Here is a 27564-nt window from a genome sequence, read left to right as displayed (position 1 = left end):
CCTAATTCTTTAAACGCCCAGCTTTAGGGATTTCACACATTTTCCAGTGGCGTAAAGCACAGGTCCTAGAGGGACTCCTCCACAGCCACCTGGATGACTTTTCTTCCTCCTTAAAGAAAAGAGGGTGCTTTTATCCACCCTTAAACTTGATTATTTACCCTTAGAAGAGAAGCAGAACCAACTTAACCTCCATTCCCTGTGGTAAACTAGCTGATGTGTTCTCGGTGGTCACTCCACATGTGTCAGAGGTTCCCACATTCATGATGGGACATGATGTCCCAAGATGCAGATTACTTTTAACAGGTTTATTGAGGCATATTTTACATATCACGAAGTTTACCCATTTCAAGTGTACAATTCAACAACTTTGAGTAACATTACTGGGTGGTGCACCATCACCTTACCCGGTTTTAGAACACTTTCACATCCCCCCCCTCACAATTAAGATCCCTTGTGTCCACTTATACTAATCCCATTAGTATGACATAAAATGTAATTAAACAAAATGGTGAAAATTCACCCCACACCCCCAGCCCCAGGTAGTCACTAACCTGTTTTCTATCGCTGTAAATTTCTCTTTTCTGGGCATTTCATATAAATGGAATCATATGTGATATGTGGTCTCTTGTATCTGTCTTCCTTCACTTACCTTTGTGTTTTTGAGGTTCATCCATGAAGTAGTATATACCAGTGCTTCATTCCTTTTCATTGCTGAATAGTATTCCCCTAAATGGACAGACCACATTTTGTCTGTCTGTTCACCTGTTCATGAACGTTTAGGTTGTCTCCACTTGTTGGTTATGAATACTAAGGCTGCTATGAATATTTGTGTGCAAGTCTTTGTGTGGACGTATGTTTTCATTTCTCTTGAGCATATACCTAGAAATGGGATTGCTGGGTCATATGGTAATTCTATGTTTAACTTTTTGGGGAAGTGACAGACTTTTCCGGAGCAGCTACACCATTTTACGTGCTCACCAGCAATGCTTGAGGGCCCATGGTGTAGATTTGAGAGAAAGTGCTTTTGCATAGCAGGGAAATAAGATGGTAAGCACCTTAAAGATAGGTCAGTACCTTACGCTTTAGGATATAACAGATACCTGTTGCATTGTTGACTGAGTGTCATTCATACTTAGGATTTTGAAAACTCCCTCAAACTGCAGCATTAAAGATAACTCAGGCTGTCATACTTGGGTACTGTTTTTACAACCTCTTAAATTTTTGCATGTAACCCTTATTATTGGGTTTGTTTGTTTGTTTTAATGACAATAATACAAAGAAGAAAATTTTATTTATTTATTTATTTATTTAGTCTGTGTCGGGTCTTAGTTACAGCATGTGGGATCTTGTTCCCTGACCAGGGACTGAACCCAGGCCCTTGCATCGGGAGCTCAGCGTCTTAGCCATTGGACCAGCAGGGAAATCCTAAAGAAGAAAATGTTAAATGAGACCATAATCTTCCCCCATCTGTGCTGACATATTTTAAAGGCTAGAGTATTAAAACAATATAGGTAGGTACAAAATGAAAAGGGAAGGTCTTCCTGTTTCCCACCTGACAGTTTCTTGTTTCAGGGGTAACCACTTGCCAAGGGTTTGGGTTTTGTTCTTATGCTACTGTCATTTAAGGCCAGAATCACGTTTTTTGTTGATTTATTTTATTTTTCCTTCGAATATCCACCTTCCAGTATGCCCCTAAGTGTGTTGGACTTGGCTCAATGAAGCACCTCGTGAGCTCGTCAGGAGGATTAAGTGTGATCGTACAGTATCTGGTCTGTACACCATAGGAGAGCTCAGTAAGCAGTAGACATTATTCTCATAAACCACTTTTTCCCCATACTTCTTTGCAGAATAATTATCTGCCAATAAGGTGACCTACACGCTTTTAATATTGATGGATAAATAAATCCATCAGAAGAGAGGTTTCTTAAGTGACCTTGACCAGCTGGACTCAAGAGCGTTAGATGGAAGGGTTGATGTCTAACTGACCCATCCTCAGGTTACCAGTTCATCTTCTAATCTCTTCTGTGCCCCTTCCTAACCGGAGGATCCTAGACAGGCCCCCAGTCAGATGAAGCAACAATAAATCTGGGCCACCCTAGAACAACTAGATAAAAGTCACAGGGGTGATGAGACCTGTTGAAGAGCAGAGACCAAAGTGGAGAAATGGAAACGTGACATTGGAGGCAAGGAGTAAGGAGATGTGGAGAGGATAGAAGAGAGTTAGAAAGAGGGGGAAAGATTGAGTCATATTGAAAAGATGAAAAAATGCTACTTCACCGTTAACCTACGTGCTCTCCCCCTTCTCTCCTGGCGGATGCTCCTCCTTGTCTCTCCCTTTGCTATTCTGTGTCCTGTCACTGAAATCTCAGGCACTGAGCTGGGTGGCTGACGTGCCTCTTCTTCCCTAGCAGAGATGCTGATCTATATATAAATGTTGGTGTTTGCTTTTTTTTTAAGCTCTTTATTAGAATATAATTGCTTTACACTGTTGTGCCAATTTTTGAGGTACACCAAAGTGAATCAGCTGTATTTATACACACATCCCTACCCTCCCGCGACTCCCTGACTCCCTCCTACCCTCCCTATTCTAGCCCTCTAAGTCATCACCCATCATCGAGTTTATCTCCTTATGTTAGGTAGGAACTTCTCACGAGCTATCTATTTTACATTTGGTGTATATATGTCAGTGCTACTCTCTCACTTCCTCTCAGCTTCCCCTTTGCCCACCGCCCCCCCACCCCGCCCCGTGTCCTCAAGTCCGTTCTCTACATCTGCATGTTGATGTTTTCTTAAGGTCCGTATTTATCAGGCTTATGATTATATCCATGTTTGTTATCTTCTAGATTTTTCAAATCATGTCTTCCATCCTGTGCAATTAGTTAAAAACTGGGAAGAACCTCAGAAATACTCTAATTTTTGTGTCTTTTAAGGATTATTATCGGAAACAGTTATCTTGTGATCCTACAAATTATTTTGAAACCCCTGGTGTGCAGTGCTGTAAAAGCTGTATTGTGAATTGAGTTGCCATATGTCAACAGCGAAGAAAAACGATTCATCATGACAACTTTTATTATGACTGTACTGTTTTTATAATTCATTGGAAGATAGTTGCTCATTTGATCCTAACAAATGTTGTGCTGAATGCTTTGTATAACATGTAATGTGGTCCTCTGAGAGTCTATACAACTGTCGAGAATATTTTTTTCCTCCCTCTTTCCCTTTCTCTCTTCTAAAGTTGGACTAGTTTTGAACGTGAAGTTGGTAGATTTCTTACACTTGTTATCGATTTGATCAGAATCTTTTCTGAAAATTTTACAAAGAACCACAACACATTTTCTAAACTCAAATTCTGAAATCACAAAATGTCACACCTTTCATCAGAACCTGAGATGAGAGAATAATAAATAGCTTATAAGCTGGGAGGAAGGCAATATTTAACAGTTGAGAAGGATAAGAGCTCGTGTGTCCGCTGACATGTATGAAGTGGTTCTGTGTTTTGGGCGCCATGCTGAGTGTCATCAGTCACCAAGGTGAAGAGGAAGCCTTTGCCCATAAGAAAACCAGAGTAAGGGAGAGGAGTATTTTGTTTACAGATTTGTTCCTTCAAAGAAGAAACTAGGTAGCTCCAGAAAATACATCAAACCAGGTAACTCCAGAAAACATATCAAATATAGCAGTTGATATATTTAGATGAGGCGAGGTAATATGATTGTTCAGAATGCTTTTACGTATGTACGTGGAATGGGATAGGTAGAGTTACCACGTTTTGTGCATCACAGGGACACGGTGACACGCCCAAGTTTATAACAGCTGTTGAGATGTCGGAGCCAGAATTCAAATGCAGGCGGTCTGATCTGAACCAGGCTCCTAAAATGATTAATGGTACAACCTCACTACATTTGGGAAGAGCAAAGATGCGGAAGGCAAAGTGGCTTCCATTAGGTGTCTGTGCATCCCTGCACAGATCTCTTAAATTGTATAGATCTGCTTTCTCAACTATAAAACCAAGACACACTTCCTTTCTTTCTACAGTTCTAACATTGAAAGGATTTCTAATGGTCTATAGAGGACACAGTAGGGAGAGCACTTGTAGCTACCAATTGGGCGCTTGTGCTTTCTCTGTGTACTGTCAGGCACAGGTGCCTTCCTGGATCCTTTTGCATTCATCTGTGCTCAGACCTGAGGAGGGAACTTTATTGTTTCAATTGCAGCTTTATGTGGTGATTTGTAAGCAGTCATTCATAGATTCCAATTTTTAAAGACCATGGTTGGGCTCTTTGCTCAAGTACAGAGTGTTTCTATAAAGTAATGTGACCGATTTTGTTTTTAAAAACGTGAATCTTGGGGGTGTTTTTGTTTGTTTTTAAGAGTCACCGAAGGGACCAAGAACTTTTCCAAAAATGCTACAGTTGCACAAAAACTTTTTGAAATTCTTCTTGCAGTTACTTTTAGAGCCTGGAGCTCATTCTTTGAATAGTCATAAGGTTGGCAAATCCTCTTTCTTTGAGGATGAATTCAATTTTGGAAAACAGCCTGAAGCTGAATTTGGTGAATAAGAATAGTTTAAATATCGTTAAACCATTCTATGGATAGGATCATTTTTGATGTGACTGTAAAATAGTAAGATGGAGTTTCTGATGATACTTACAAACCAATTTCTACACTTCCAGTTTAGGTTTATTACTTTGTAACCTCATTATTAAAACAGTAAAATGTTCTAGTTATTATTCTGTCCTAAAATCATTTTTCAATGTTTACGATATACCCAAGTAGGTGTTGGGCATGTCATAGGCATAAAAAATACTTTGAGGATACAAATGTAACATATGATGACTTTTTCTTGAGACGTATGCCCTATGTAATATTATGGAAAACAATTTTTGAAAAAAATTTCCATGAGTTTAGACAGTGAAGTAAGTGAAGGTTCAGCTGTCACAATCATCTTGTTCTATCTTCTACTTCATTGCACAGTATGGGGATTTGTATACAAATTACATTTTTTTCAGGTCCCCTCCCCATATCCTAGTTTTATACAGGATGGACGTTTCCACTGGTATATGCAAGGCACTACTCCTGACTTTCCCATATGGTAGCAGTTGATTAGCTATGAAGCTAATGAAGCTTTCCTTTTTTTTTTTTTTCCATTCTAAGTGTCACCTGCTAGTTAATGTCTATGAGCTGGATGGTCTACTACCTGTTCAGCCCTAGAGCCTGCTTAAAGACAAGCAAGCATATTTTCCTGTTCCTTTTCTTGACTTTTGGTCAGAATGGATTCATTAGTATAGCATATCTCAGATCTGATTTTAATCCTGTATTACTTGGTAACTTCTATGTGACATATCTCCACTCTTCTCTAATCCAGTGTAATTCAGCAAGTGTTTCTTAACCACTTACCCTTTGCTGGGAACACATGGCTGAGTGAGATGTGGGCGATGCCCTTTAGGAGCTCCTGGTTTAGGGATAGGAGAGCAGGACACGCATTCGCACACGTGCACACACACAGCTAATACTTTGTGATAAAAATTCCACAATAATTATCAAATGCTAATAGAAATGGTGTAGGGCATGACCTCCAGACAGCTCCCTGGGAGATACTGAGGGTCGTGTGTCAGTGGTAGATTAGTCACTGAATTGGGGGCACCACTTCAGGAGAGTTCCAGCTCATTTCTACTCCTGGCTTCTAAGCAGTTTGCTCTTTTTGAGGTGAGGTGAGCTGAGCTAAGTGATGATATCTGAAGTGAGATTAATGGGTAAGAAAGAATTTGGCCTCAGCTGAAGGAAAAAGTATTCCAGGCAAGGGAATAACAAGGATAGGGTACTTGAAAGTCCAAATTTGTGTTTTCGATGAGTCCTTAGGGGTCTGCTGTGGCTAGACTGTTGGCTGGTTGGGGCGGGAGGGCAGACCACGGGAGGACCTGGAGCCCCCATTCAGAAAGTTCTTGCTTGGCTCTCTTTGCTTCACTTCCGGCTTTGGCTCTACTACTGATTCTTTGAAACTTTAGGGAAGTCGTTTTCTGGTCTTCAGTTTCCTCCTCTGTAAAGAGAGAGGGCTGAATGACCTGATTTGTGAGATGCCTTCCAACCTGAAGAGTGTAAGCCTTTGAAGAAACTGCCCTACTTCTCAGCGCTCATCTGTAGCCTTTGTGTAAAGAATTCTATCAGGCTGAACAGAGGAAAGTGTTTTGAATATGAATAGAGTCCTTGCTTTCTGACTTGGTTTGGCCTCTTTTATTTATTGTTTTGCTTTTATTTCTGCCTCTTGGTAAAGTTACACCTAGTTAAGGTGGGACTGCTGCTGGGACATACCTCAGCTCTCCTCTTACGTGTTTATAGATACGTATCAGCATTTGCACCGCATTCGGACAACCCTGCCTTGCCCTTTGGCTGTAGGTGACAGGGCCATGATGCCTTCTGGACAACTCATGGTAGAAAGGTCTAAGCAAGTAACAGTGGAAAACCTGTAACACATATGGGGAGCAAACCCATTATCAATGGAATTGCAGATTTCTCTAGTATACTTCAGGTCTGAAAATAATCATATATTACATTTGAATACAGAATACAACTTAAAGTTAAAAAGCATACATATAACTGATTCACTTTGCTGTACAGCAGAAACTAACACAACATCGTAAAGCAACTATACTCCAATAAAAATTAACTTAAAAAAGGAAATAAAGTTAAAAAGCCCTTTTCCTCAGATATGAAGTTGGGGATACTAGCTTACCACTTCAACTTAATGATTATTATAGCATTTTTAAAGCACTTTGTATTCTTTAAAGTACTTTTATTTATACCAGTGGTTGGAATTTAACACATTTTTTGAGGACCTGCTGTTGTCAGGCACTGTAGTATGTTACAGGGATATTAGGATATATTAGATGTGGACCTTGCCCTCAAGAACATTATAGCAGATTTCACTATAACTTGAGCAGTGTCTTAGCATGACATTAAATATGAATTTCAGTCTATTGTGATAAATAAGAATATGTACAAGCATTTTAAGAGAATAGTGGGGAAGGAACCAGCCCAGTATGGGGACTGAGTAAAAGGCTTCTTAGAGGAAATGATGACACCTAAATTTTGAAGGAGGAATAGGAATTAGCCAAAAAAAAGATCATTTTATCCAGAAAGAATAGCCTAAATGAAGACACCATGATGTGAAACAGCCTGGTGATTATGGAGAACTAATATTACTACAACATAAAATGTGTATTTGGTAGCAGTACCTGGGCAGGAGCGATGGATTGGAGGAAGGTCACAGAGGATGACCTTTTATGCCATGAGAAGGGGCTTGGACTTACTTATAAGACATAGGGACTCACCGAATGATTTACCCTGGGATGTGATAAGGGTAGGTTTGAGTTTTTCAGAAATGAGTCCAGTAGCAAGGTTTAAGACAGATTTGATGGAGAACAAAATAGGAAGCAGGGATTAGCTGTCTGTGAAACAATCCAAATGAAGTTGTTTTAGTGGGGGAAAATGGGAGAATTGGTTTGAGAAATGTCAAGTGACGTGACCCCTTTCATCCAAAGGGATGAGTAGTGTTTGGTTAGGGGCTTGAGAGCACGGAGGGTGTTTGGCATGCGAATTGAGGGAATAGAGAGGACAGTGTCCGAGGACTGCTGAGGGCCCAACGGACAGCAGAGGCACCAGTCCAGCGAAAGGGCTAACTTTTCCCCCTTCGACAGTGCTCAGAATCCAGGGATTAGAAATTTAAAAGGCTAATTGTGAGCTGGTCTTGGGGTGTTTATGCTGAATGGCTGTGCAGAAGAACAGGCATAACTGGAAACTGAAGGTGATCGAGGACGTGTATATATACATATGGTCTGAGCTGCTTCAGGAAATAAGTCCAGAAGGGATTGATTCGACTAGGAGAACATGGAAATATCAAGGGCCGTGGTCTGTGTCTGAGGCCAAAAAGTGCATGGTGGAAACGGGAAGGAAAGATTACAGGCTGACAGTGGGAGGTTAGAGATGTCATATTGACAGAGGATTTCTGGAAGAAGCAATCTGGGCACTAATGAAAGCCAGGCATTGACTTATGTGAAGTGAAAATAAAGGTCACTGGACTTCATGCCAAGTTGTTGGATTCCATCCCCCTGGACATGGAAGGATCCAGGTGTCAACATTCTCAAGAAAGGGAATGTGATCAGCACGCTAGAGGCTGAAGGCAACAAGGAACATTAAATACAGTGAGGTCAGTGTATCCCAAAGGAGACTGGACGTTCCGTGTGCTAAGTGTAGGTGGAGATTAATTTTATTTTTTAAACTCGTGAACTATCAGCGTTAGAAACAAGAGTATTCAATAAGTTGACTGATAATCTGAAATATTCTAAAAATTAACAGCAGAAACATACATTTTAAATCAACTATACTGCAATAAATTTTTTTTAAAAAATCAATTACCTTTCTTACTAATACTAATTTAAAAAAATAAATTGTAGGAAAAGGCACTGGCAAGCAACAAAAAAATAAAAATTCCCAGAAGTAGATTAAGAGGACTTAAAGGAAAACAATACACCTACTAAAGAAGACAGCTTAAATGGAGAGGTTTACCTTCTTTAGAAGGAAAATTTCACATTATAAAGATAGCTTCATTCCTTAAATTTATAAGTTCAGTGCAACCAAACAAAATCTCAATGATTCTCTTAAGAAAACATTACAGAATGATTCTAAGATTCTTCTGAAAGAATTAGCCTGTGAGAATATCCAGCCTAAATCTGAATGACAGAAGATAGACTCATAGCTTGTCATGATATATTGTCAAGCTATTGGATTTAAATTTAGCGTATTAACTCCTAATCTCATATTCAGCCGTCTTCTTTACCTGATTATTTACATCATTCATAATTTTGAAACAAGCTCATTCAAAACCCTATTTAAGATGCATTTCCAAGGTGTTTTCAAATGTATGTGTTATGTCTTCTAGATTTTCTTGTAAGCCTCCTGCTTAAAAATCCCTCCGTAAATGTTTACTTGAAATCTGCTCTGGTTTAAGATATTGCACGTAATTAGTGTCTCAGAATCTGAGGTCATCCCTTTTCCTTTTTCTCTTTTTAAAAGAACTTTTAAACAAATTAACATCTATGCTCATTGTAGTAACCTTGAAAACCATAGATCAAAGAGAAAAAATCAAAGAAAAACCACCAGTAATTGTGTCTCCCAAAGAAAACTCAAACACGGTTTGTATTTTGATTTTGGATAGTGCATTTAACTAATATAGAAACTTCATTCCTGAAGTAGCATTGCATATTCAAATTCAGGGGGATTATTTTTCCAGAAGTCCTAGTTTGTGCTGATAAATTTACCACTCTTTCCCAGTCCTCATCGTACAATTGCTGGGTGAAAGAAACAAAAGTTAATTGACTTACTTTCTACTTGGCTCAGTAATCTTGGCTTGGTTGACACTCTGCTCGGTAGTTTCAAGATTTTAATGGGTATAAGACTTAAAGGGGTCTGAAGCTGGGCTAAGAATGTGCATTTTTACAGGGCCCTCCCCCAACCCCAGATGGTTCTGCAGTAGAAGGTCCTTTAGGTCCCACTTTGGGACCACTAATTTGTGGAGTTCACAGACTGATCTTACCAGAAACTGTATGGCTCAAGCACACCTAAAATGACACGTCCTGGAGGTGAGAAAAGTTCTTCAGCCTAATTTGTATTTTCAGTCTTAGTTTTGGTACGTGTTGTTTCAGTCTGTATATTTGTATCCTGAACCAGAATCCTGCTAAAAGAAAACAGGGTCCAGGCAAAACCTGGAGGGCACAGAGTCCTCCCATATCCTCTTTCACATCCCTCTTCCCTTCTCTCTCCAAAGATACCCTTTACCCAGTCACCTACTGCTGTCCCAGTGGAGACACTGACGCAGTGATGACTTTCCTGCACAGTAACCTTGCTGTCTCCCTTCTGTAAACCCGGCTGTCTCAGCTGTGATGGAAAGATGTCATTAGTTACTTCATGTATCAGTGTGGTCATGTGCATAAAAGTAAAAGCTAGAGATGCCTTCTAACACCTGCCCCCTCCCAAACCCTGACTTACGTGGGGGCCACACTACAGAAAGGGGGCCCTACCCGTGATCTCGCACTGTTGGGCAGCCATGCTATGCAGATAGCTGCCTTAAAGACAAACTGTCGGGGCTTCCTAGGTGGCGCAGTGGTTAAGAATCCGCCTGCCAATGCAGAGGTCACGGGTTCGATCCCAGCTCCAGGAAGATCCCACATGCCACGGAACAACTAAGCCTATGTGCCAAAAAAAAAAAAAAGACAAACTGTCTTTCCAGCTTTGAAAAATGTTTCCTCAGTGTCTTTTCTAAGGTAACTTGCCTGTTTGGTTCTTGAAGCCATTCAGGGAGAGGGTAGGAATCGTTGTTCCATAAGAACTGTTTTTCCTGAACAGAATTCTATAGGTTTTTGTTCTAAGAATTGGCAAGAACCTCTTGCAGAGATGGGGGGCAGGTACCATTTGTGGTGTATAATTATGATTGACAAATTCTGAGACTCTAATACTTTTGAGAGCACTGATCTTTGCACCTAGTACTCCAGATTTTGTTTCAGACCCACATACTGCTTACTTTTTTAGGTGGGTACAGAATTGACACTCTCTGTGCTCAGGAGGTATGACTTAACCCTGCAGATTCTCAAAGGCAAACGAGCGTGTCTGTGGGAAAGCCGAGACTGTCTCGGTTGCCAGCACAGCCCAAGGCTTCACTGACACCTAGTACTGATGGGCCAGAGGAAACGGACAGTTGCGATATCACATCACCACCTGTGTCTGCTCTGCTCGGGTTTCTCTCTAGACTCTCTTTTGGATGTGAGCTGGGGGAGGTTGGAGAGGAGCAGTTGCTGCATGAGGCGCAGGCAGGATACCGGTGTGGCTCCATCATCCCACCTAGAGTTATGGTAGCTCATCCAGTCGGATATGCTCTTCTCATAATTACAACTAGCTTCAACTAGTTGACTCATGTAATTTCAAATCTCTTTTCCTTCACCCCCAAGAAAACCTAATCTGGCCCAGCTATTGAGATTAGGGAATGTCATGTCTGTTTCTTCCTCTCCCCGGAGTAGCCAGAGCAGCTAGGCTCCCAAGAGAAAAGGCACCCCCAGCAAGTGTAGATACCAAGGTGGTCCTTCTATTGCCAAGCTGGCGACAGCCATGTGGACTAATACAGGGAATGCGAATTCTCCCAAATCCCATGTTGGATGCTCAGATATTTAGTTCTGTCGTAGAGATGATTTAGTCCACTGCAGTTCTAAATAAATACTGGACAACAGGAAAAATAATTTTCCCTCTACCCTTCTGAGTTCTTAGCTGTCACCCCTATAATACAAGACAGACGAACAAGAGAAAAGCAAACAAGTTTATTAACATGTATATCTCATGTATACATGGGAGATTCCCTGGGGGAAAATGAATAACTCCAGGTGGCTGTAGAATTTAGGATTAAAATCCATCTTAATAAAGAAAGAGGAGAGAGGATATAGGCCTCTCAGGGGAGAGTACATGATTTTTAGGAACGATGAAGGGCCCATAGAATAAAGGGGAGGTGTGATAGTTTTGACAGAGTTTGTCTAGGTGTGGTGTGAGCTCCTGGTCTTCTCTCTGTGATGAGAGTCAGTCCTCCCTGGTTGATGAAACTTGGGAAGGGGATTTACGACAATTGAGTTCCTTTGGGAGGATCTGTCTTTAGGCAGACGTGGGACATTCAGAGAAAGCCCCTCCCTGCATTTGCTGTTCTCAGGTGCCTGCAGCTCAAAATCATTATATCAAATTGGCATCTTTTAGGGTAGCATTCCCTGCTGTTTTCCAGTAATAATTCATGATGCTAATACCTTTCCCAGAAAACAGCCAGATTTCACATGTTTTTAAGTTAATCACAGTTGCTCATCCTTTTCAAGTTTGTTACTGGTATTGTGTTTATCTTTTTTTAAAAAAGTCCTTATCTTTTAGAGCTACATATTGCAATAATTACAGATGTGAAGATAATATGTGGATTTGTTTTTAAATAAATATGAGGTGGGAGGAGTGAGCAGAGATACAGGTGAAACGAGATGGGCCATGAGTAGATAGATAATCATTCTGCCTACTCTGTGTCATAACGTTTCATAGTAGGTGGTTGGGGATTTTTGGAATCATTTATGAAAGAAAGTGGGCACCTTCAATTACTCAGCTATGATGTAAATTAAGTATTAATTCCAAGACGCTGACAGTCTGAATTTTTCTGATGAAATCTATGCGTGATCTTCAAACATTGCCACTGTTCCTCTTGTGGACGCCACCTAGCTTCATTGGTCAAATAGAAATGCATACATTTTTCTAAGCTCTTTTACCCCCAATTTTTTTTAATGAAAAAAAAAAACATGTTTTCTAAAATCAAGTTTGACGTGACAGAGAGCAGCTCTGTGCAGCACAGCTCTGAAACACATGCTGTGGAAGGGAGGACCAGGTATGGAGGTGAGAAAGCCAGGCTTCTATTAAGACACTGAAATATGATAAACATTCCTTATGAAGACACCACTCCCAGAAACCACGCATCGGGCTGCTCTTAGCAAGCCACAGATCATGGAATTGCTTCTTCTCCTTGAGCCTTACTCAGTTCAGAGGTGTAAAATGAAAAGAAAAGCAATTCTGTTTTCTTTCTGTTTCTTGGAATCTGCAATAACCAAGCGTTGCCCTTTGAACTCTTAAAGTAAAGCCAGCCAAGGTGTAACGGCCCCTCCCAGCACGGACAGCTCATTTGGCCTTCCTAAGGCAGACTCCATTACCTTTCACCCAGTTTGGTGGGAAGAAGTGGTGAAGCTTCCTCAATGGAAGTGTTGCTTCTTTGCCCCCAACACTTGTCAAATCAGTTTGTCAGACCTTTGTCTGGCAGGATTGGAAGGGAAGGCCATTGCCTCACCGAAACTGCCCCTGACTAGTTTAGTCTAAGTTTGCCAAATCATGACCCAGCCCCCAGCAAAAAACTTCTCTGGCCTTTCCTGTGCCAGTCTTTCCAAGTCCAGGAAATCATAATGGAGTATATCCCTTCCTGTTGCTATTTATAAGATCTGGTGTCGTTAAAAAGGGCTCTGGGCTAGAACTCGGCATGCCTGGCCTCTAGTTCTGGTATAAGGAACATGAAATACTTAAGGGAAATGAGTTGAGCACCTGCCCCCCATCCCATGCTGAGACGGGCTAAGACCCAGCCAGACCCTGCCCTCCAGGGCTTGTGGTCTGTGGAGAGTCAAGATGAGCAGAGAGTGGTCTATTCATAATTCTTAAACAAACCCCGTGTTAAAGCATACAGTTTCTATGGCAGTTGTACCTTTTAGGGTACTAGGGAGAAACATTAAATAAAGGAGGGTTGGTCCTCAGAGCACAAAGAGGGTTGGCGAAGGCTTCGGATAGGAGAAGGCCCCAGCCAGAACTAAATCCTGGACGATGACCGCTGCTTGCTGGGGCCAAGAGAGAGGGCTCGGGCAGCCCAAGCCCAGGAGTGGGCAAAACATGGCAAGAGCCTAAATGCCAGTGAGGAGGTTCCAGATTACAGAAAGCCTCCTGAACTCAACGTCAGCTTTATCCAGTAGGCGGTGGAAAACCAAAAGGGTTTTAAATGGGGTGGGGTTGGGAAGGTGATTTGAATATCATATCATATTTGGGCTTTTCAAAGATCACGGGGCAAAATGATCTCCCATACAGACGGAAGGAGGTGTGAGATGGAAGGAGGAAGTGTTGCATATCATTCTGATGAGGTGGGGAGGTTTAGGGGTCCAGGCAGGAGACACTGAGGACCCTAGCTAACCCAGGAGAGCTGGGAAAGAGCAGGAGGGGGCATGACTGTAAAATATTAAGGAGATACAAATCCACAGGTCTTGGTGTCTGACTAGGTTTGGTGTAGGAGGCAGATAGTCAAAGTATGACAGCAATTAGATTACTACTCCTTGGTCGCTCAACGCTCTCATCTTAGTTTCCTTACTTGTGAAATATGGATAGCACCTCTCTTACATACCTGCATCATAAGGTTGGCATGAGGGCTTTATGGTATCACGGTATGGGTGTGAATGCTCTTTGAGAACAACAATGCAAGTGTAAAGTCATCTGGAAAATCCAGTAGGAAGGCGTGGCAAGGAAGAGGGAAGGGGCCAAGAAGAGATGTTTTCCAAAGCTTTATATATATATATATGTGTGTGTGTGTGTGTGTATATATATATATATTTTTTTTTTTTAAACACAGGTAAAGAAAGTGCATATTTGTAGTGGGAGAAATAAAGGACAGGCAATAAGGATATCAGATGTAAGATTTATTAGACTTACTGCTTGTTTCCTTGAAAGAGGTACTAATTATCATGTATAAATTACATTAATTATTTCTATCCTGTGAAAGTTAGCTGTCATTAAAATACTGGAATACACATTTCAATAAAGTTCTTACTACTACAATTATTCCATATTTTGATATATATAATATCCATTATATATAATGATATTATATCATGTGTGATTTTTATATTTTATGATATAAATAATATTCTGATATGATATATCATATATATGATATAATTATGGAATTCATTCCATTTTGAAATAACTTAAAATGTACTCTTATTTTCTGCTATAGGGTAGCATGAACTGTTCTTTCCTTAAGTGTATCTAGTTTGGAAGTGTTTTGGTTAAACCAAAGCTTTTTATAGAAAACTGTTTTCTCTAATGTAGAGTTATCCCATTGTTAAAAAGTGATAGTATCTCTCTTGTTTAGAAATTGAGTCCCATTAATTTTTCATTAGAAAGGAAATCCTGAGTTTCAATAATACTACCTAGCATTCACGCAAAGAGAATTTTCATGTGTGCTGATGACATCCATAAGATCTCATGTCCATTTTGATCACTGGGGATGATGTGGCATAAGGCGTAAAGCTGACCTCAGGGAGATCCCTACATGACACATCCTGAGCTGTCCTCGTACACGTGCAATTCTGAGCCAGGAGATCAGAGCACAGGACCGTAAGGAGGTGGTACTGCCAGCTTTGAGTGGGGGAAACAAACGAAAGACAAGTTTCTGGATGGCTCTCTGGTGCTATTTTGGACTCTTGTGGCAACTGTTAACTCTGCTGCAGTGCCTGTGTACCTTGGTCTTTCAGCTCTCTGGCATTTGATCTTTTTTTCACTCCCACATGAAACACAAAGACAGAGTTCCAGGAAATGAAGGGTGTAAGAGGAAAGAAAGCACTTAAGTCATCACAGATGGCAGCCAGGGTGGTGGGAGCCAGCTCCTATCTCCCATATTCAAGTCCAGACACCTCCCACGACAGCCAAGGGCCAAAGTAGCAAAGCTTGTCTCCACGGAGACTGGGGTTCCTCAAAACGAAAGCAAACCCTTCTCTCTTCCCAAGCCGGCCTCTAATGGCCTTGGGTATTTTTATTGCTTTCTTTAACCTTAAATGTTAGTGCGCTATTAATAGGTAAAATATTCCCTTCTGGCTAAATACATGTATTTCTGGCATGTTACATTCTGTCTCTCTCGCCAAATAGAAGTTATTATTGTAGGTATGATAACAAGAGAAAGGAAGTCTAACTCAAAAGGAATTTCTGTGAACACAAAGGACTGTTCTGCTCGTGCACTTTACTGAGGCCCTATCCCTCTGGGGTGTCTCTTCCTCCTCTCTTCTCCTTTTCCCAAGTACCACCTGGTCCTCACTCCTTCTCCTTCCTGAAAGAGAACCTCTAACTTGGGTCCCCTTGACGTGACTCTCTTCCAGTACCCACCTGTCAGAAAATACACAACAATCTTTCTCAGCAGTAGCGTTTTCATAAAGCTGAGCCTCATTCCAGGAGACCATGGCGGAGCTCTGTGAATCTCTCACAAACTCCGAACTCCTGCTCAGCTGTGCCCTCATCCCTGCAGCTGTGAGGACAACACCTCGTACACTCGGTTCCTTCTAGCTCTACTCACCTCCCAGGTTCTTTTTTTTTTTTTTTTAAGACCTTTCATTGAGATATAGTTGACATACAATAAACTGCATATATTTAAAGTGTACACTTTGATATATTTTTTCTTATTAGTGATGTATATATGGCAATCCCAATCTCCCAGTTCATCCCACCGGAACCCCCCACCACCCTGCTTTCTCCCCTTGGTGTTCATATGTTCTCTGCATCTGTGTCTCTCTTTCTGCCTTGCAAACGGTTGATCTGTACCATTTTTCTCGATTCCACATATATGCATTAATATACGATATTTGTTTTTCTCTTCCTGACTTCACTCTGTATGACAGTCTCTAGGTCCATCCATGTCTCTACAAATGTCCCAATTTTGTTCTTTTTTTTGCCTGGGTAATATTCCATTGTATATGTACCACATCTTCTTTATCCATTCCTCTGTCGACGGGCATTTAGGTGGCTTCCATGTCCTGGCTGTTGTAAACAGTGCTGCAGTGAACATTGGGGAGCATGTGTCTTTTTGAATTAGGGTCTTCTCTGGGTATATGCCCGACCTCCCAGGTTCTTGTACTACAAATACCCTCTTATTGGCATTCCTGATATACAAGTTGCTTGTTCTTTTTTTTTTTTTTTAATGCTTCTTTGCATTCTGTAAAGTTTTGAGGACTTTTGCCTGAAATCCTCATCCTCCCAGTTTTGTGCTCTTCATGACCCTCTGTTCCTTTAAAATGAGGTTCCAAATTGATCATCTCTGCGACGGATTCCACTTATTTGTGAAAAACCCCAAATAAAGGTCTTAATTTTATTCTGGGTTTTAATGGGGTTGTTTTGACAGTGGGTTTTGTTTTTTATGTGTACTTGAGGTACTTTTCAGTCTTATTTGATGTTTATGATATTTTGAATATCTGCCATAATGGCTGAAGATTTGTTAATATTGTACTTCCTCTAAAAAAAAAAAAAAAAAAAAATTTCCTGGCTCTCATGCCCTAGCCTTTTGCATTATTATCTTTCTGTTTTGGTAAGTTTCTCATTACACTTATAAATATATAGGTCTTTCCCAAACACTTCCTTCTGGCCAAAAGCCTTAATTAAATAGATTTCCTTTAATGTATCTTAGGTGTATGAAAGTGGCTTATTCTGACATTCAGCAGTTGCTGGTGGAAGAACACCTTCAAAAAAGGATCAGAGATATAGAGATACAAAAAAACATTTAAAGTCCTTGCCCCTGAGAAGATTATTAGTTTGAAGGAGATATATATTTTTTAGAAACTTTGTTAGCACTGAGCAACACACTATACAAGATCCTGTTTACATGCTGAGGGTGTAAATAACAAAATGGAACTTCAGCAGCATCCATCTACCTTTCCTGGAAATTGGAAAAGTCGATTGCTGTCTCCTTGATGCATTTTCTTGTCATTTTCTTTTGTTGTTTTCCAATTGTGCTTGGCCTCAAAATACCACTGCTGAGAAGTTATTTAGTTTGATTATGATTTTGCTGAGGATTATTTTTTTTCCAACAATAAAGACAGTCTATTCAAGTTTCCATATAGTTTCCAATTATTACTCAACTAACGATCAGTTTGAAAGATAAGTTTGCACACAGTGCTGATTCAGTGAAAGGGGAAGTGGAAAGACAGCCTTTTTTCCCCCTCTTCCACCTTCAGCATGTCCCTCTTCCAACAGGACTTGTAAATCACACTTGGGAAGGAGTTTTCTACATAGGTCTTGAGATAAAAAGTTAAGCCCAAGCCCTTTTTCAAATGCTGATTGTTGTTCTGAACCCCATATATACTCAAGTTGTCCAGTCAATAAGCATTACTTGCATAATTTCTTAAATCCAGACATTGGAAGTAAAGAGATGGAAGCTAGTATCAAGAGGGTGTGTAACTGGACATGTCCTGGGCATGCAACAATGGATGGTTGTGGTAGTTAGGCAGGACCAGAGAGGACAGTCCAGTCTAGAAGAGCCAAGAGCCATGCACAGAGAGAGGATGAAATACAAGGTAAGCGAGGCTATGGTGAGAAGACCAACATGGCTGGAATAGAGAACTCTTTTTAGAAAGTAGAGGGAGACTACAAAACTCTGGAGGGTCTTGACTTATATCCAGATACCTCCCTCTGATGCTCAATAGAAAGCCATTGTTGGTTCTCCAGCAGGGGCATGACATAATGGAGGCAGTGTCTTAGGAGGATGAATGGGGCATTGAGATCTCAGAAGACTTGGAGAGGGAGACCCTGGAGATCACTGCTGTGTGTTCCCGAGGTTGAGGGGACGTGTCTGCAGCTGCAGCTGTTCTCTACTGTTGACTTCATCTTAAGCTGTGACAGAAGCCCTTGTGGGTGGTTTTTTAAAAAAAAACATAAACCAGCTTGAGTTGGGTTTCTATCCTTCAGAATTAGAGTCATGATATTTGAACACTCTTTGAAGTTACGTGAGTTACCTCAGGCTTGGGAAGAAAAGCAATGACTTAGGAAAGCAGAATTTGGAGTCAATATAAAGCTAGAAATGAGTCACAAGATTGTCCATGGGACCAGGTTAAAGGGGCATGTTGGGGCCAGTTGGTGACCTGTGCTAAGCCATTCCTCCAGCTGAGCTTTAGGTATCACTCTCTGTTATGCAATCTGCTTGGGACTCAGTAGAATTGTTTCCAGTTTCCTTCCTGTGCTAAGACAGTATCTCTTTTTGTTGCTGTTCTTTGGGCTCTTTGGGTTTTCATATACAGTTTTTTACCTGCTAACAATGTATTTCTATTATATCTCAAACTAGATTTGCAAAATCCCTCCCACCAAACTACAGTTCGCTTGTGTTCCCTGTAACAATTCACAGCAGTGCTAATCTTCTCCATTCCCCAGATAACCTTTGGGTTATCTTGGATGTTCCTCTCCAATTCCTGCTCTCCCACCCATTCTGGTGTTGTCTCTGGATTATCTCTCCAGTGCAGCGTCTGCTTCAGGCCTTCAGACTCGTCCCCCATCTGCCTCTCCATTTTCTCACTGCCTCTAGCCTCCACCCCCGCCTCACCCCCATTCTTGGACACTGATGCGCATGTAGACCTCAAGGAGCACCTAACTCATCAGGCCTCTCATGATGTATGTACAGGAAGAGGTGGGCACTTAATAGTATCTCATCCTCATCATTTCACTCCTGTCTAAAAATCTTCAATTAATCCCTACCGCCAACCAAATGAAGTCTAAAAGCAGCCCTCTCTCATCAGGAATCAAACGTTGCGACAGTTTAATTTGCTTCTTTCTGCTGCCTTACTCTAGAAAAAAACAGATAGGTTTTTCATCCGCCTGCCCAATAACTTTTAACTGTGCCTGATTTTAGTGGTGGTGGTACTTCATTATCTATAAAAACATATGCATCCCGCTCTTTCTTGCTTACTAATTCTAAACTTCCTCTCTCAACTTCCTGTTTTGGTGGAACATAAGTCAACTCACTTATACTAACTCCCTGCTTCCCTCTCTTCCTACTCCCTATTTTAAATAGGCGTATCACTTGTTCTCTTCCATTTGCCTCTTTAAATAACCCAGTGACCTAAATCTCTTGTTAAATTCGACTCCCGACTTTTTAGAATAAGAAATTAGTACCCTCTGCCCTCTTTCACCTTATTACCACTCCTATTTTTTCTTTACTAATACCTTCTTTTTTTTTTTCCTGTTTAGAATTCCTATTCATTTGATATAAAAGTGCCTGGCTTAAACATGTCTTGTTTTTCCCTCCTTTTCTCTTTTTGAATTCCTGTATCTTGTTGCTATTTTCCAACCCTTTGATTAAGTCAGAGGTCTCATTGAGAAGATAATATTTGAGTAAAGACGTGAAGGAAAGGAAAGGAGGGAGAGAGCCACAAGGCTTTTGGGGGGCAACAGTGTTCCAGGCGGAGGGAGTAGCCATGCACAGTTTCTTGTGGAAGTTGCGGAGTGAGAAAAGGGGTGGGAGAGATGAGGCGGGGCGGACAGGGCAGGGCATGAAGTGCCTTATAGGCTGGTAAGGATTCGGACTCTGAGAGAATGGAGGCGTCAAGGAAGGTTTTCTTTTCCATCATATTGTGATCTGCTTTGTGAGTTCTGTCTTCCCTCTGAAGATATTAATTAGGTTTTGGGTTTTTGTTTTTCTTGTTTGCTGGTTTGTTTTCTTCTGTTTTCTGAAGTCAGTTTCCTAAAGGTTTTACTTTTTTGTTGGTTTACCTTGGTCTGTTCTTTACAACTTCAGATCTTCTTCAGGGGTCTGGCAATTCTTTGCTGTCCGTTTATATTTAAGAATGAGGGACGGGGGGGTGGAGGGGGAATAAGGGATTAGAGTAGTTTTGGAAAAATATGAATAGGGAGTTGGTATGTAGCTTGGGACCACTTTATTCAAAATGGAAGGAAGAGAATGGATGTCCTCTGGGGTTTCAGCCCCCTTCTTAGGGACCCTGATTTTCTGCAGCTGTTATCCAGTTTTTTAATTGACAGCCCTTCTGGTATTTTTTCCTCACAGGCTGAGTAGCTGACTGTCTGCCATTTGTGTCTTGAGGATGGGGGTGGGGGAGGGTGGGGGCTGGGCAGAGAGGTATCCCACATACACCATTAATTTAGTCTCATGCTTTCAGCAGCTTTTTTTTTAAGAACTTTTATTGAAATATAATTGACACACAGTAAACTGCATGTATTTATGAAGTATACAATTTGATATTTTTTTCTTATTCGTAATGTATATATTGCAATCCCAGTCTCCCAGTTCATTCCCCCGCCGCCACCACCACCCCTTTCCGCACTTGGTGTCCGTATGTTTATTCTCTACATCTGTGTCTCTTCCTTCGGCAACCTCTTATATCCTCCTCTTATAGCACCTTATTGCACTCTGACAAACAGATTACTATTCTGTTATCTTCCATTCATACCCAAATTCTGAAATACAGCTTCCTCTGCTTTGCGGCATGAGTTAATATTGTACTTTACTTTCTACTTTCCATTTTCCAGAAATTTGGGGAAATCAGTCTTCTGCTGATGGTCTCCCACCTAAATTATTTTAAGCAGGATTATGACGTCTCTTATAAATCCTCATTTTAACAGGCCTCGGAAAGGAGAGGCAAGCAGCTGTTCTCCACCCTGAACTGGAAGCCGGTCAGGTTTCATCACAGGTTTTGCCGAAACCAAAGAATACTATGTTTTTGGCATTCCTTTTTTTTTAAATCTGTCAGTAAGCTTGTCAAGAAAAAAGATAAATTTGTCATTAACATTTTATTTTAACGTTATGCTGGCCCCTGATATCCATTTAACATTTCTAAATGTTTATTTATTTAAAAAGTCAATTCTAGGATATTGCCAGGAATTGGTGATGCAGTTATAAGAATTGTTTTCCCCTAAATGTTTCAATCAGCAGCCTGTTAGAAAAATTGGCAAAATGTACATACAAATAGCTCATTTACAAAACAGGAAATAAAAAGCACTTAAATATATGAAAATACACTCAACTTTACTCATCAGAAGAGAAATGTAAATCAAAACTATCATGGGGCTTTTTTTTTTTTTTACTTCTCCCATTTGTAGAGATCAAAAACTTTAACAGGAAAAAGAAAAAAAGTTTAATACTAGTCCTGGGTAAAATTGTTACTCTGTGTGCTAGGTACTCTGCGGGGCACTCTGAATTGTTTTTTAAGTGTAACACATTGGTGAGGATGTGTACACACTGCTGCGTGTTGTGGGTGTGGGTCACAATACCTCTACTGAAGGCAATTTGGCAATAACTATAAATTGTGTACATTTTAACACAGCAGTTCCATTTCAGAAAATTATCCTATGGATATATTCACACATAATAAACATGCAAGGACATTGTTTGCAATGTTGTCTGTGTTTGTGTGATAAGACTGAAATCACCTAAATGCCCATCAGTAAGGAACTGGTTAAATTATAAGTCAGCCATTACCGTGAAACTCTATGCAGTCATTAAAGAGAATGAGGAAGCTCTGTGGGTATTGATAGGAAAAGAGCACCAAGATACCGGAAGTCAAAGGCGGGGGGGTGGGAGGGGTGGGTGTAGAATAGCCCCCTATCACTTGTGCTTAAAAAATACACTCCTGTGCGTTCAGACTCCCTGGAAGGACGCACAGGAGCTGGGAACAGGAGGTGCCTCTGGAGAGAAACAGGGCCAGCGTAAAAGGCAGGGTTAGGGCTTAGAATTGTGATGTTGTGCTTCTAGTTCCTATTCAGAAATAAACATATAGGTCAGTAAATACAATGTAAAGTTTCCAAAGATACACATATATCAGAATTGTAAATGAAAGACTGTTCTTCCTGACTTAGAAAAAGCTTATTTGGGAGATTGAGTTCACTCTGCAGCTGGAGAGGCGGCGGAGTCTTGGAGTGGTCCTGGTCTCCAGTATCAGCTCCTGCACCTTCTGCACCCCATTCTGCTTCCTGCTTTTGGTTACTGTGTGGTCTCTGTTTGTACTATGGTTGCTGCCCTGCAGTCCCCAGAGTCCTCCTCTGTCCCCATTGCCTACCTCTCTGCTCTCCAAGTGTTGCCACCGGCCAGGGAGCCACCAAGCAGGCGGCACACCAAAAACAAGAGTCTTTGAGGCTACAGATCTTGGCAAGTCCAGGTGCAGCCTCCTTTTCGGTACAGGGTTTCAGCATTACTCCACTTTCACAGACCTGACCTTAATCATGACCATCCCATTTCCAGGATTTTATCTTCTGGAGATCCTCTGGTGAAACATATCCTATCTTCAAGTCACTTCTTAACCTTTGTTGGTCAAGGCTGTGGTTTTGAGAAATGATAATCAGGAAATTTTTTAAATGATAGTGGGTGTAAAACTATCTCGCTGGTACCACCGTAAAGGAGTTTAGTGACCTTTTTTATGCCTAAGCTTAGACTAATTTAACTTGAAGGTACACAAACACGGATTTATCACTGTAATAAGGAAGGAACACAGCTTCCTGGACTGAACAACGGTGAGGCACTTGTTTGCATTTCCCTGAGATACAGCTTAATCACTCACCTGAGATTGAACCTAATCATCACTTACACGCGATGATGCCTGAGTACAACACATCCTCAGCAGGAGAGGCAGGGGGCCTGGGGGATGGATATGACAGGAGAGAGGAGGGTGGAGTTTACTCTAAACTCAGACTTTTTTCAGGAGGAATGATAGTTGACCCCCATGTAAGAATTCTAATTCTGAAAAATTGTGAAATCTGAATCAAGTCATCATCAGACTAATGAAGTCTAGGAAGTGAGGAATATCGGACTGTTGATAGGGATTGTCCAAACTGTTTTTTATTTATAGATTGTGTAACAGTGTGTGGCAGTGTCTTGTTGAAACCAGCACTTCTTAGGTGGCAATAAAAGTGCTGTTGCCTAGTTGGTAAAGTCAGGCTTGGTTGGTGTAAATGTGTCTATCTCACTGAAATTCCTGCTGAGAAGTTTTCAGGGCCCGTAACTGATGCTTAAATTGGGTTGGAGGTAGGAGAAGAAATAACCTACAAAAGCCAGGTGAAGGTGGATCCTGTGTTCCCAGCATCGTCTGCTGCTTCTATGCTTCCTTGAAACTGTCACTCATTTCTCTCTCTCCCCTGTTCAGCTAGGAGCATCCTGCCTGGCCAGCAGGGACCCTTATGTAAACATTTATTGAAAGAAGAGGATTGTTGGTTTGGGGTTTTTTTAGTTGACCCTTTCAGTCATTGTCCTTGAAAGGGCCTTACCTTTTTGCTTAAAAAACAAAACAAACAAAACCAGAAGAAAAAAAAACCCCACACCCAACTGATTTCTTTATTTTTCATGACTTAAGTGAGACCTGTTATTTCATCTCCCTTGTCAGTGAGAGTTCAGCTTCACTGACAGTCACTTTAAAGTTACCGAGAGGCCTTGAGGAAGTGGTCTGTTCTTCTATACCCTTCTCACTCAAACGTAAGCAGGTCTCTGCTCTCTGGACTCTAGCAGTTTCAGTTTGCTGCCGATAGTAAGGCCTCTGCGGTAAAGGGGTAAGGGGTGCCTCCAGTAATCATCTCGCCTGTGTTGGGAATTAAACGTGCTTGAGTTTCCGTAGCATCTCTGAGGAAACAAAAACCTAAAATTAAATTGTTCCATGAATGAATGAATTTCTGCTTTGGATGCTACAGAATTAATCCCACATCCGTCAACACTGATAAATGACCACCATGGGCAAAGGGCTGAGCTGAGTGCTGTGGGGAAAAAATGGAAGGTCCCTGCTTTTAAGGAACTCAGTCTCCTGGTTGGATCCTTAATTGAGGAGGAGCCTGGTGAGTTACAGAGCCAGCAGCAGCAGAGCTGGGGCGACCGGGCTGGGAGGCTCTGTGGTGCGCGTGCCCCCTGGGGAGGGCCTTCCGAGGGGAGAACCAGTGCTGGAGACCAGGCACCAGTCTAGGGAAGAGAAGGTGTCTGCCCATACCTGAATGCTCTGTACTGAAAGACCTTGTTTGGGTGGGTTGACCCAGAGGCGGGGTCTGTAGTCCTGTCAGTGCTAAGCTAGGGGCCCTGCATCAGGACCACCCACGTGGGGAAGGCTGAGTGCCCCGCATTGCACAGAAGTGCCTGGCCAAGAAGGGCAGGGCAAGGAGGGGCTGAAATCCAGCGACTTTGCTTCTTCTGCACCTTGGTGCTGGGCTCTTTCTGCCCAGAGCAAGGGGCACCATTTCTCTGCCAGGTTCTGCGTCCGTAGGACTACATCCAGACAGACAGCACCTTTTTATGAGTGCTCCTGGCTGGGCGTGGCTCGTCCTGAGTCCACAGAGGGGCTGTGTAGGACAGCTACCGCACCACCTCCAAGTCTGAATCTGACCCTGCAAAGAATTCAGTAAATATTTGAATGAATGCTGAGGTGGGTTATTGAAGTTACACACATACTTCATCTCCCTTCTTAAAGAGGGATTCTCACGTGGATTTCTTTTTCTTTTTTTGTTTGTTGTGTTTAATTTACTTGACGTTTATGGAAACTTTTTTTCGTTTTGAAAAAATTATTTACTTTTTTCCAAATATTATTCCAAATACATGTTTTACAGGGCACTATGGGTCAGAAACATTCTATAGAGTATTTTGATAGACATTGGAAATAATTTTAAGAGAAGAAAGAGCCCCTGTTTATCTAGATGTGGCTGTGTTCCGCAGGAAGACTTCAGCAACCAAAGTGCAAGGACAGAGTTACCATGGCTTTTCTTGCCGTTCAAAACGTTGACAGTCTTCCCTTGTAGCCGACTCGTAATTGTTAGCCGGGTGCCAAATAGATGGTACACGGACCTTTGGAAGTAGGGCTCCACTGGACAAGGGGGTGGGGCCGGGTCAAGCATCAGAGTGAATTCAGCTTAAGAACAAGCTGGCTGTGACCCCAACCAAACCCAGAGTCCAGCCAGCGGCCTGTTAGAAACACATAGAAATTGTAGTATCACTTTCACAAGGTTGTGCCACTGAACACTATTAAACCTGATGCATCCAAATTAAAGCTAAGCACACTCCCATTGTTAGTGCAGTCCTCACCGTATCCCATTTCTATGAGGCTCCTGTGGAGACTTTTTTTTTTTTTAATAAATTTATTTATTTATTTTATTGGTTGTGTTAGGTCTTTTTTGCTGTGCACGGGCTTTCTTTAGTTGTGGTGAGTGGAGGCTACTCTTCGTTGTGGTGCGCGGGCTCCTCATTGCCCTGGCTTCTCTTATTGCAGAGCATGGACTCCAGGCGCATGGGCTTCAGTAGTTGCAGCACAGGGGCTCTAAAGCGCAGGCGCAGTAGTTGTGGCGCACGGGCTTAGTTGCTCCGCGGCATGTGGGAATCTTCCTGGACCAGGGCTCGAACCCGTGTCCCCTGCATTGGCAGGCGGATTCTTAACCACTGCGCCACCTAGGAGGCCCCCTGTGGAGACTTTCTGAAGAGATTTTCTGATTTACTTTTTTTTAACCATTTTTTTCCTTGAAGCATAGTTAATTTGCAGCGTCGTGTTAGTTTCAGGTGTTCAACAGAGTGATTCAGAGATACGTATACACACACACACATACATGTACTTTTTCAGATACTTTTCCATTATAGGTTATTACAAGGTACCGAATACAGTTCCCTGTGCTGTACAGTAGGTCCGTGTCATCTATTTTATATACGGTGGTGTGAATCTATTAATCCCAAACTCTTAATTTATCTCCACCATCCCGCCCCCACGGCTATCCCCTTTGGTAACTGTAAGTTTATTTTCTATGTCTGTGAGTCTGTTTCTATTTTGTAAATAAGTTCATTTGAGTGGATTTCTTATGCTTTTGAAGAATAGGAGTAATGTGTGTGTCTTGGGGGGTAGAGGGAAAAGGCAGAGATATGCTTGAAGATCCCTTAACAGCTCTAAAATCCTTAGAGTCTATAAATTAAACTTGACATTAAAATAAATCATCTATATTAAACCAAAGCAGTGTTTTCCTTTTAACGTTTCAAGGCTTTCCATGCACCTTTTATCACATAATGCAATTCAGTTATGGACTGGTCCCTTTTAATGTATGTAAGTGCTTTAAGTACTTTGAAAAGAATTAAAGAAATAGAAGGTTGGACCTATGTCCTCAGATATTAACCTACCTAGAGAAAGAGAAATGCTCACTGCGAAATGAGAGTATCACCATTCGTAGGGAATTTTACTGGGATACCTTGTCAGACATACCTGGTTTTCATTTTGACCCGACAGTAGGGCTCCCAGTGTGGGCTGGAATTTCCATGTGCTGAGAAAAGTGTCAAGGAAGCAACCACAAAGGTTCGAGTAACCAGGAACATTTCCTGCCTGTGAGGTTATTTGCAGGTGAAGGTACCAAATGGGTGGGAAGTTAGGATTAAAAATTAGCTAAACTGTCAGAGCAGTGCTGTCTTCCCCTACACTCAGCCACTGTGGAGTTCTCACGGTCTAGAAGTGTGTTTTCAAGTCGTCTGCTGTGCAGGCTGACACCAAAGAAGGTCTGATCCATGCTACCACCGTGTGTTCTCCCTGGCCACGTTCCCTCCTCTCCTCCCGTGGCGAAATGGTTTCCTCATCCCGAGACTGAGGAAGCTCACCTGTGTCAACCTCACTGGCCGTCCTCCATCCGTTAGTGGTTCAGCGTGCCAACCCTCAGACTCACTGTCCCCTCTATTCTCTCTTTCACCAAGGTCAGACCTAGTTTTCCAAAAGCCTGCTGAGTGTGATTATATACCAGCACTATCCTAGACCTTGTGGTCAGTATAAAAACCAAAGAGATTCTCACCCCAGCCTGGGGCTTCCACACTGAAAAGCTAGTAAGAGGGCTGAGAGGATAGATGCATGGTTGGGGGGATGGATGGATGCAAAGAAAGAAAATATGAGAATGGGTGTGTGCACAAAGGCCTCCTGGATGGACAGGCCTGAGTCTGAACCCCAATTCAGACAGGTGCTAGTTCTGCAAACTCAGGCAAGAAATTCACTGTGTGAGAGCCTCAGATTCCTAGTCTGTGAAGTGGGGGTAATTAATTCCCACCTAGCCTGGGTGGTGATGGTGTGGATTCGAGACTGTAACAGCAGAGAGAAGCGCTTGGTGAAATTAGCAACCACCCAAACCAGGACCTATATAACTACAACAAAAGGTGATAAGTGACAGGTGACGTAAATGCAAACAGAAGTTGTGAGGGTTCCCAGCAGGAAGGCTCCCAGCTGGCAGAAGGCCACACGTGAG

At 41.8% G+C, this 27564-nt stretch overlaps 1 protein-coding gene across 2 annotated transcripts in view; it reads left to right on the top strand.

Moving 5' to 3' along the window:
- The window catches only part of GRAMD2B (GRAM domain containing 2B), a 59712-nt gene that overhangs the window by 6172 nt on the left and 25976 nt on the right, over positions 1–27564 (top strand). The window lies entirely within an intron of this gene.

Source organism: Hippopotamus amphibius, chromosome 1 (genome assembly GCF_030028045.1).
Source record: "Hippopotamus amphibius kiboko isolate mHipAmp2 chromosome 1, mHipAmp2.hap2, whole genome shotgun sequence".
Classification (NCBI taxonomy): Eukaryota; Metazoa; Chordata; class Mammalia; order Artiodactyla; family Hippopotamidae; genus Hippopotamus; species Hippopotamus amphibius.
Note: the sequence above shows the minus strand (reverse complement) of the source record. Positions and strands in the feature narration are given on the sequence as shown.